The sequence below is a fragment of the Mauremys mutica genome, chromosome 6 (assembly GCF_020497125.1).
Source record: "Mauremys mutica isolate MM-2020 ecotype Southern chromosome 6, ASM2049712v1, whole genome shotgun sequence".
NCBI classification, from domain to species: Eukaryota; Metazoa; Chordata; order Testudines; family Geoemydidae; genus Mauremys; species Mauremys mutica.
This window is the reverse complement of record NC_059077.1, coordinates 56,119,965-56,130,889: the sequence shown is the minus strand read 5'-3', so window position 1 is coordinate 56,130,889 and position 10,925 is coordinate 56,119,965. Positions and strand designations below refer to the sequence as shown.

Genomic DNA, 10,925 nt, shown 5'->3' with positions numbered 1-10,925 from the left:
ACACAGCATGAGCTACTCTCTGATCTTCTAAATACCTGGACTGTATTTGCTTCTACAATTTCTGTCTTATCTAATCTTCTTTATATTCACCTGTACATTTATATTAAAGCCCCAATCAGTAGTATGGCTTCTAACTGGGGATTTCACAGTGTACAGAAATTAACCATACAAAATACAGGCATTTGCACTTTAAAATCCTTCCTGCCATTGCACTGTATTTCCAAGATAGTAAAGTCCAGAAAAAAATACAAATACAAAAGCAGCTCTATATTCTAACACACATACACCTCTAAATGTCACTGCATGATAGTGATTCATGGATACTGTTAGCAATTTTTTATATTATGGAAGCACTTATGGGCCTTGCTGATATAGGGCATTATTGTGCTAGGCACTGTACAAACATATTTATATGCCATTTACTGCAACAAGCTATAACAATATAAAAAACCTTGATACCAGAACAACTGCAGCCTGATTAGGAAGGTGCCCTGATTGAATTAAATAATTTAAAAAACCCTAATTTAGTTAAAGTGGTACAAAAACTGTGTATCAACAAACCCCTAGTGGAAGACTGTCCCTTCTAATGAAGTGCTTACACTCTAAACAGACAAGACAGACACAAGGTGAGCAAGGAAACAGAGGTGACGTTACTTGCCTGAAGTCATATAGGAGGTCAGTGGCAAAATCAGAAATAGAACCCAAGTTTCCTAACTCCCAGGCCTAATCCACCAAACCATGCTGTCTTTCATGATTAAGGAGACTAATTATCAATTTAAATTTGGGCATGGATCAGCCTAATTTGTTTTTATTTCAGATCAGATAATCACTAGTGGAGCTGGTGACTACATTCACTGGGATGCATCAAGTATGTTAACACCGAGCCAGCTTGTCAGTAGACATAATGCAGATGTGCGGGGTTGGGCTGATGTGGTTGTGTTCTCTACAAGGCTAAGGACAATTGCACTCTATGCATCTGGAGGAGTCAGGGACTGCTCCCTCCATATATCCCTAGGGGCTCAAAGGGGCCAGGAAAAATGCAGGACCATGGCCCCAACAGAACCTCACAGAATAGGCTGGCTGTGGCCAAAGCATGGTGCACCACACAAGTTTCCATTCATGTGAGTGAATAGGGAAGGGATTGTGGTTCCTGGAGCTTCTTCTGGAACTGTGCAGCTTCTCATCTCCCCAATATAATTGATAAAATATGGCCTATAAAAATAGTTATTGGGAGTAAACTACTCATATTGCTGGTCCTGTAAAAATGCATCCTCAGAATTGCTACTGTCTTTCAATAAGAGGTAAGCCCCGTGCTGACTGAATAAAATACAGGCTTTTCTGTTGAATCTGCCTAAAACATTTGTCTTCTATCCCAGCTGTTAAAGCACGCAGTCAATGATCTCGTGAGATGAAGAACATATGCCAGTAACACTTCATTTCAACAAGCTTACTTAGCGTTTCTTACTTTGATCTTTCACTGTACACTTCCTGGAACTGGCGTTAGTTACAGGCTAAAACAAGACCCAGAGCTCACAAAGATTTAAGATTTTTTTTAAAAAAAATGTTCCATTTGTACCGGATCCCATTACCAGGTATGTCAAATAAACCAGCTGGCCCTCAGTGGGTCTGCTGAAAGTTGAAACAGTTCCAATTCTATTTCACTACGTAGATTCTTAGGTGGACCTGCTCACCATAGCATTGAAGCACCTCACAATTGTTCATTGATTTTTCCTCACAACACTCCTTTAAGGTAGGGAAGTATTATCATCCTTTTATATATAAGGAACAAAGGCACTGGATAGATTGAGTGACTCATTCAATGTCACTCCAGAAGTCTGTGTCTGTGACAGGAACTGAACCAGGTCCCATGCCCTATTCACAAAACCATTCTTCCTCTCCATCCTTCATAAAACACATGGAATATTTTTCAGTCTTAATGCTGTATTTACAGCTATGTTCAGTGGAAAATTTCAGGTAGAGTCAAATTCTCTGTCACCCTCTGTGGATATGCAAGGTCCGAAGTGGAGCACAAACATCATATTAATATTGCAGAGGGGATCCTGAAAGTGGAACACACCACAGGAAAAATCCACAACTCCAAGCAAAATTTGAAGCCTAGATCTGAAACATCTTTCTCTGAAGGAATGGTTGGAGTGCAGTAGGCAGTTAAGGCAGCACAGGGGGTAGTGGCCAATGGGTACATGTCCAGTATATACCCATCGTAATCATGTTGGGAGGAGCAGTCCCTGAAAACATTTCCTCACCATACTCAGTCAATCAGTTATTTCTCAATGACCATCACCACAGCAGAATAATGACATAAAAATAAAGGACCAACATTGCAGTGTCGTCAGATTGCATGCTCCTTACAACATAGTGCTGTTCTGTCTTGCTAAGGAAAGTATTCTTATTCCAAAAAAGCATTGTTAAAATAGAATTAAGGTTGAGATACATATAAATAATTTAAGGGACTAAAACCTTAGTAGAATGCTATTGTTTTTTTTTAATAAGTTTGTAAAGGGCTGGATGAGTACAAAGTATCAGTAAGGCATGTCAGTGTTAGAAATAGGATTAGAATTCCATTGTTCTGGGTTCCCAGTACAGTGCTCATTACTTTACGATATGGAATTGCTAAGAAAGTGGCATCTTGTCCTCTTCACATTTTCAGCTGTTTCAGACTTCCAATTTTGTTTGGTTTCTTGATGTTTGTAGTCCTTGGAAGTTGAAGTGAGTGCTAAACTGTTTTATAATATCTTCAGCATTCCCTAAAATGAACAAACAAAACAAACACACAGCAAATTCTTCTACATATGATATCCTAAACTTTATTATTGTTGTTATTTATATTACAGTAAAACCTGGAAGTCCCAACCAGATCACTGAATTCCCCAGTTTACCATTAAGACAAGACATCTGAAAGAGAATTCCACAGGGTGAGAAAGATGTTATGCTCATAGTTTAAGAACTACCAAGCCAATTTCTTTCAAACTTGACTTGTTCCTTAGATGATTTCTGATCTACAAGACAATTTCTAAGTAAAAGCTTTTCAACATTTTGACGTGCACATGTTCAAACTTTGTGCCTGGAACATTAAAATAATGCATGTTTATCTTTCTTCCCCACCTTTCACCCATCACTTTTTTTTTGATTGTGAGCTCAGTGGGATAGGATTCTGAGCCAGATCTTCAAAGGTATTTATGTGCCTAAAGATGCAGCTAGGCACCCTGAGGAATTTTCAGAAGTGCCATGGTGCCTAACACCTTTTAATCTCAGTTTATCTGAGGAAGTTATATGCAACTAGAAAAGGAGGGACTGAGGAGGAAGAGGCTACAATGGAAGCCACTCTCACTTTCCGAAGGTTATGTATGGAGTAGACATGTATATTGATACTAATATTGGCTTACATTTTCAAAAGTGAATAGTGGTTTTTGGCAGAATGACTGATGCCTGCCGATAGGGAGGGGGCAAAATGAGGGCAGCTGGCTTCAGCAGTGTTACTGAGCATGCTCAGTACAAGCCAAGCAGCAAATCTGGGAGAGGAGGTACATGACCCTGAATGCTCTCTCCCTTCCCCTCCTGCCCCCTATGGTGCCTCTGGTTTGGGAACACAGCTGGAGACACAGTAAGGGGCCTGATGCACAGAGAGCATCTGCCCTCTGAAAATCATGCCCCTTGAGGTATCTTCAATTGGGCACCCAAAATCACTAATCACTTTTGAAAAATTTGACCATAAACTAGAATTAAAATGTATAAGGGATATTACTCACAATTCTTCAGGACATAAACCAACCACCACCTGTTTGGGTGTATGAAGAAACTTCTGGCAATGGCATATCATTGCATCATTGTTCATTCAGAGAAGGTCTTCAAACCTTTGTCTGAAGAATGTGGTACTGACTACTGTGGGAGAAAGATTGATGGACCATTGATCTGATCCAGAACAATAAACTCTATATGTTTATATTCACAAACACACAAATATTCATATATTTTCTGCCTTATCAGAGAACAAGCTGAGAATATTGTGTAACTGTTTCAAACCAATCAGAGCAAACTTACAGATAAACAGTCAGCATTTTCTCAATTACATGAAGATAAGAAACAGCATTTGGCTACCCAGAGTTCCACATAATGCATGTATAGTGGTCTCTGTCAGACTTCCTGCTATTGCAACAATAGTCTTACATGCCCAGATCATTGAAATTAATGTAAGTTAGGCACCTTCTTTCACCTAATTTTTCATTGTCTAATTTTAATATCTCCCTCATCATCTTTGTACTTTTATTGTCCTCACTAGATTTTCTTTTCAGCTAGGCTTTTAGATACAGGATGGAGATCTGCATTATATTGACTGGATCATCCTTCACCCACAACCCATGCACAGAAGAGACAGTCCATATGTGTTTTTCCTTCCTCTTGTTTGGAAGTAGTCATGACAGTCACCTTTGCAGTAGCATTCTCCTTCTTCCAGACCCCATGGATGATGCTCCATGGGTCAACACTGGAGAAGATGGCAGACACTTGATGCCTGGGTAAGGAATAGGAAGCCTAGTTTTGGGTTGGGATTCCTTTGGCGATTCCTCAAAAATAATAATTCAGTCTAGGGCTGTACTGTCTTATTCATGGAGCCTGATACCCACCCTCTACCTAAGGGCATCCAGGAGCAGCTATGACCAGAGGGAAAAAACTGGCAAAAGGCTCTAGTGAAGGTGTGATACTAAGAAGCATGTGGATTGGAGTGGGGATGTGGAGGTGGAAACACTATTAGTCTGAGCTAATGGAGAGGCACAAGACCTCCCATGGATCCATGGAGATCCAATAGGCTTGGGTTCGGACCTGCGGTCTAGTCCTTGAGGAGAGAGCAAACATTGCCCTTCCATGCTGGAACAATAGGGGAAGAACTCCTAGAGAAAGCCTTCTTTACTGCTACAGACCCATGATTTTAAAGGGCTCATGATTTTTGAATACTTCATCAATATCATGCTCCTGAGGTAAAACATATTTTAAAAACTATTGCTCAACAATTAAATGTTTCTGTCCTCCTTAAACTCTGAGTTTGAAATCCTGCCACAATACCCTTTGCAACTGTTTATATTGGTTCAGTTCCCTTCCTGTTATCCATTATTTTATTTGTTCTCTGCTTGTTAGCATTTTAGGCAGTACTTTGTGCTAGTTCTAATTTCCTCTTCCTATCTAATCTATGCAGTTGACTCAGTTCATCTGTCAGATTCCTCCTTTTGTGTGTGTGTGTGTGTGTGTGTGTGTTCCATTTTCACTTTTTTTCCATCACAAGGTTCATGTATTCTTTTATAGACTCTTATTTACAACGCCATGTATTTGCTTTTAAAAAGTATTTTGCCTGAAAAACAAAGCATAGGATTTATTCTCCTATTTATGCATGACGGCACTTTGGGAGTGTAATTCCCATTAGCACTAGTGATAGTTATACATGTAAATCCCCATCCAACAATAGACACACACCCACACCACCATTTGTTTATTGTGTCCGTCCTCTAATAATAGTAATCTGACTAAACATCCAATACAGAGTTTACTAATAAGAGATAGAACAGTAGAACCCCGTGGTAAGTAGATCTAAACTACTAACATAACTCAAATTCCATAGCTTAAATCGACCAAAAGCTGTAGTGAAGATAAGCCCTTTGAGACAAACACAAGCACAGAACTAGTTAAAGTACATAGGTGTGCCAAACATATTTTCAGACTTAATGGAAGGAGCAACGAACCCCTTTTATGTAGTAGAGACAGCTACAAACAATGGATGGACTGCCCAAAGCACATGGCAGATCAGAGCTATGTCAGGTAGGCTGAAGGGTTTCCTGGATTACAAATGCAGGGGCTAGAATACTGATTTTCCAGCCTGTTTGTGATCAAGGACTAGGTATGTTCTCAAAGTTTGACTACGAACCAATGATAACTACTCTTTGAGGATGCTCTTTCAACCAGTTGTGCACCCACCTTATAGTAATTTCATCTAGACCACATTTCCCTAGTTTGCTTATGGGAATGCCATGTGCGATGGTATCAAAAACCTTATTAAAATCAAGACACACCACTGCTACTGGTTCCTCCCTATCAACTAGGCAAGTAATCTTGTTGAAGAAGGAAATTAGGTTGTTTTGGTATGATTTGTTCTTGACAAATCTATGCTGGCTATTTTTTATAGCCCTATTATCCTCTAGGTGTTTACAAATTGATTAATAATTTGTTCCAGTATCTTTCCAGGTATCGAAGTTAGGCTGACAGATCTATCACTTCCCAGGTTGTCTTTGTTGCCCTTTTTAAAGATAATTACTGTATTATGCTTGCCCTTCTTTAGTCCTCTGGGATCTCACCTGCCTCCAGGAGCTCTCAAAGATAATTGCTAACAATACCAAGATTTCTTCAGCTAGATTCTTAAGTTACTCTACGATGTATTCAAATCAGCAGGCCTGATGAAATTCATCACATTTACCTAAATGTTTTTAACACAATCTTTCCCTATTTGGGTTTGTGCTCCTTTCCCATTGTTGTTAATGTAAGAAATTACCTGAACCTTCACCTAAAACTCAATTCAAAACTGAACTGAAATATTCAAAAAACTTATTTTTATACATTTCTGTGACTCTGTACTTTGTAGTTTTAGTGATTACTTAACATGGAAGTATAGAAATACCTGAAAAAGTCTAATTTCTGATGTAGTCAGAACTGGAAATTAGCGGGAAGTAATCTTGAGAAAAACTCTGTTCTCATGAGATATTGTGCCAGATTTCTAGACTGAAAAGGATCAGATAAGCTTTGGAGGTGCAAAAAATTGGCTGGTTTCCTATCACTAGAACTGGCAGAACATAGTGAGAAAATTGTACCATGCTTGGCTTCAGTCAGTTCTGTCACTGTGTCACTAAAATAAAACAAATTTGGTTTTTGGTTTTCAAAAAATACTTAAAAATAGAGTCTAATACAGAAATCAGCCTATGTCAGGATAGGGCCTGTAGGTAGTAAACATTGATTTTATTCTGTAAATCACTTTGTAGTTGATATTTTTTACAAAGCAGCATAGTCTTTCAGTAACTGTAGATTGCTGAATACCTTTTTATATAATCTTCTATACAAGTATTCTTACAACTTCCTATGGTGTCTATAAGTCACATTTTTTTTAAAAAGTACAGGATGAAACTGGAGCAGACAAATTAAAGGATACAGTTCACACTCAGTTATGACTCTTGCCAGGAAAGCAATCTATCAGGAGATGACAAAGGAGTTTCAGATGTGTGAATTTGCCAATGGGACCTGGTGATGTGCCAAAAAAGAGTCATAACATTAGGAGTGAAGAGAAAAGCTCAGATTCTTCAGCAATGTCATTGCTGGTGGAAGAAGAGTTAGCCTTCACAAAGAAGAGAAGGAATTATCTTCTTCCCTTTTGACAGGAGAATTCAGGAAGAGTTGGAAGCAGCCAGTGAAGCAGAGTTCCCCCAACATTACAAAGTGCAAGGCCCGGGATAGACAATATTCAGTTCTGCATTCATTGACAGTAAGTCGTTGGCAGAGCTGGCACTGGGCAGCTCAGGAGAGTCATGGATTTTAAGACTGGAAAGAACCACTATGATCATTTAATCTGACCACATGAACAACACAAGCCATAGAATATCACCTAGAAAGTCCTACAATATACCCAATTAGCCTCAAGATTTTCCACAGACTGCCTGCATGACCATAGAAAGTCACTTGTTCTCGCTGTGCCTCTGTTTCCCAATTTGAAAAATGAGAATAACCACCCCATCTCACTTGGGTGTTGTGAGGATAAATTCATTAATGTTTGTAAGGTTCTCATATACTAAAGTGATGGGGACTTACAAGTAGACAGAAGGCATATTCATAATTTGCTAATCAAAGAAGGTGCTGATTATTTGTTTTCTATATTCCTCTCCACTCCCATGTTCAAGAATAGCCCCCCAACCAGAAACAAATACTCACCAGCAACTACACACCACACAACAAAAACACCAACCCAGGAACCAAACCCTGCTACAAACCCCAGTGCCAAATCTGTCCACATATCTATTCAAGGGACACCATCATAGGACCTAACCACATCAGCCACACCATCTGGGGCTTGTTCACCTGCACATCTACCAATGTGATATATGCCATCATGTGCCAGCAATGCCTCTCTGCCATGTACATTGACCAAACCGGACAGTCTGTATGCAAAAGAATAAATGGACACAAATCTGACACCAGGAATCATAAAATTAAACAACCAGTAGGAGAACACTTCAATCTTTCTGGTCACTCAATAACAGACCTAAAAGTGGCAATTCTTCAAAAAAAAAACTTCAAAAACAGACTCCAACGTGAAGCTGCAGAACTGGAATTAATTTGCAAACTGGATACCATTGGATTAGGCCTGAATAAAGACTGGGAGTGGTTGGGTCATTACAAAACCTAAACTTAATTTCCCCATTACTAATTTCTCCCTACTGTTACTCACACCTTCTTGTCAACTGTCCGTAACGGGCCACTGTCTTACCACTTCAGAAGTTATTTTTCCTCCCTTGGTATCCTGCTGTTAATTGATTTATCTCGTTAGACTGACCTCACACTTGGTAAAGCAACCCCCATTCTTTCATGTATTTTTACCTGCTCATGTATTTTTCACTTCATGCATCTGATAAAGTAGACTCTAGCCCATGAAAGCTTATGCCCAAATAAACTTGTTAGTCTCTAAGGTGGCACAAGGACTCCTCATTGTTTTTGTTTGTCTGTGTAGATTTGAAAATGATTTGTCTGTTTACAAACCTGAAGCCAGCATTTTATTTGGTAGTGATAGCTTATTTGAAAAATAGGATACATACAGTACAAATCATTGGCTAGCCAATTTATTAAATTCAAATGATTCATTTGAAGGAATACATTAACTAGGCCAAATTCTGAGCTAACTTTCACCTCATGGAAGACCACTGAAGAATGGACAGGGTATATAATACAAATAGAATGTTGCAACACTTTTCAGCCACGGAGATTACAGATCTTGATTAGCCCATCAAATTGCTATGCTACTTTTTTCACTAAAGTAGAGGAATGTCTATTTTCATCACATGTGTAGAATAATGGTGGCATGCGTCTTTGGTCTTTACCCAAATGCAGCATGTTCTGGTATCAAGATTCATTAATTAAAAGACTATTCAGTGACAAGCAAACTAATAGCACTTCACATTAAGCTGAATTACAATACCCAAACACTTTATTGTATTTCTGCCAGTTCCAGTAACTATATAATTGCGTCCTCATTCTGACATCCTTCTATTGATATCATAGATCCATTGTGGCATCTGATTCCAAAATCTACTCAACAATTTGCTATGCTGAAAACAAAAGGGTACCGAGTGGAGAAAACATGGGCTGTAAATGCAGGGTAAATATCACTGAGGAAAGTATCACTGAACAATAGAACACATGCAGCTGTCGCTGCCACACAAAAAATAAGCACATAAGATGTGAGATCTGCACAGGCAAGAAAACTATGCCCGTGGTTCTCCACCTATTTCATAATGTCTCCACATCACAAACCAACAATTTACAACATTCTCCCATCCAGCCAACCATCCTTTGCCAAAAGTCATGCCTCCAGGCCGTCTTTTCCTCTCTCTTTCACAACATATGCCTTCAACCCAATTTTTTTACCAAGCTGCAATTGCCCATTTTAGATACCCAACCTATGGCTATCTGAGTTGCTGTTGTCCTGCATTTGAGTCCAGATCCTGTTGTCCTGGCTGTTTTTCCTGGCACAAGGTGTTCCCTGCAGTGTTCTAAAGGTCTGTGCAGGTGTACCAGCTGCAGGAGAGGAAAAGCAAATGACAGCAAATGACCAAAAAAATGTGTATACAACACTTCTCTTTAGCTGCTGCCTGCTTTAGTTGCTACTTAGAACATAAGAGCGACCACACTGGGTCAGACCAAAGGTCCATCTAGCCCAATACCCTGTCTTCCGACAGTGGCCAATGCCAAGTGCCCCAGAGGGAATGAAAAGAACAGTTAGTCATCAAGTGATCCATTCCCTGTCACCCATTCCCAGCTTCTGGCAAACAGAGGCTAGGGACACCATCTTGTTAACTTCACTTTTGATTTGTCCTCTTAAGTGGTTTTGATTGTTACAAATCAACTGTTCTGAGGACAGCACAGGAAAAAGTAAAGATGGCATCCAGCAACTCAGGAGAAAAATGGGAAAGAGGGTTCAGTGGTGGGAAAATGAGTGTGCAAGGCCATAGAAAAATATTGGTGTGCAACTTCTGCATGTTACCTGCAGGCTGCAAAGTACAGAGCAATTTCTAATAGAGAGTGGAATGACAGCTATACACAAAGAACTTCTGTAACAGTCACAAGTCCCCTTATGTTACACATAAGAGTCCTATTGCAAGGAAAGGTCATCATTCTTTTGCCCTGGACAATCCAGAATGAGGTGGCAGTTAGCAAGATGACCTCTTCTGTTTCTGCTGCTCACCAGCTCAGCCTCATAAATGCCTAAACTCATATACAAAAATGTTAATGCTTTCCAATTGCTATTCAGAATTTATATTTATTCTATACAACATATCCATTAGAGCATCTATCACTGGTAAATTTGTTACTGCTTCAAATGTACAATACATAATGCTGCAGCAATTTCATTTTACAAGCTAATAATGTACTGTAATGTAGCTTACAATATCATGTAGATGTATTTGATTAGGGAGGTTCTACAGTCAGTCAGGCTGAATAGTGGATTACATGAGATTCAAGTTTTTAACTTATTTACTGTACAAATGAACAGCCTTGGTGCACAATAAATGTGTTAATTTAACAGGTGTATCATTTTCTCTTTTCAGATATTCACTGAAGAGGAACAAATGTTAAGCAGTCTATTTTGACTCAAATTGAAGTACAGC

At 39.2% G+C, this 10,925-nt stretch overlaps 1 long non-coding RNA gene across 1 annotated transcript in view; it reads right to left on the bottom strand.

The window, feature by feature from the left end:
• Window positions 1–2,526: 2,526 nt before the first annotated feature.
• The window catches only part of LOC123372801, a 46,377-nt gene continuing 37,978 nt past the window's right edge, over window positions 2,527–10,925 (bottom strand). The window contains exon 5 of the long non-coding RNA XR_006580458.1: window positions 2,527–2,765. This is a non-coding gene — a long non-coding RNA (uncharacterized LOC123372801). The remainder of the gene's footprint in view (window positions 2,766–10,925) is intronic.